We start from the raw sequence: 977 nt of genomic DNA on the forward strand, positions 1-977 counted from the left end.
TTCTACGCAGCATCTGCGCTGAGACGCCGAGGCACTGGAGCGCCATGCTACCACTTCTAAGTTCGCTTTGAACAATGCAGTGCATACGTCTACCGCCTACACGCCGTTTTACATGAACGGGCTCATTCTCGTGTCCCGCTGACGCCGCCGTCCCATGGCTCAGGACTTGGTGGCGGAGGAATGGCCAAGCGGCTAGCTGATGTCAGCCCCCTCGCTGTGCGTAGTGAAGTCGATGACTTCCTGTCCACCAGACTGAGTGTCTTACGACACGTTCGCGATGCATTGGCTCAAAACCAAGACATGCAGAAATAATATGCAGACGTAGAAATGTCGAAATTTTGAGGCCGGAGACCTGGCTTTATTAAATGTTAAAACCCTTCCCACACATGCCGTTTCTGCTGTCTTTAAGACAAATGTCCGTTCAAGGGTTATCGGACATTTTAAGGTCGTGGCCAAGCATGGCCTTGTGTATACGCGGATGCACACCCACCCGGTGTTTTATGTGGGCTTGCTTAAGCCGTACCGGGATCTGGCGCAAGTGAACGCAGAAGCGTTGACACCGGTGCGGCGCCAAATGGCGCTCGACCGACCTGAAGCTGAACCAGCAACTGATTTTGAGCATGGAGTGCAACGATTTCAGCTTTCGAAGGCGCCAGGCGCTCCACCGTCGCGTGAAGTGACTGCTCGACGGCTAGAAGCCGCTCCGACAGAGCGCTATATTCCTCACCGTGAGGCAGTCGGTGCACAAAGTGCTCCAAGCATTCGGGGTTTTCCGCACTGAGGTATGCAACCTCAGCATGATGTTCAGCGGAGCACCGATGGCGACGGACCTTATGCTCATGAGCTCGAAGAGCATCGCGAGTCACAGGACGGCGATCGAATAAGTCGTCATTGTCCGCCGTTGAATCCCCTCGACGAGGTCAATGGCGTCCAGTATCACGTGGAATGCCTTGTGGGTCGACCTCGTTCACAGTGGC

The sequence above is a fragment of the Plasmopara halstedii genome (assembly GCF_900000015.1).
Source record: "Plasmopara halstedii genome assembly, contig: Scaffold_289, whole genome shotgun sequence".
Classification (NCBI taxonomy): domain Eukaryota; phylum Oomycota; class Peronosporomycetes; order Peronosporales; family Peronosporaceae; genus Plasmopara; species Plasmopara halstedii.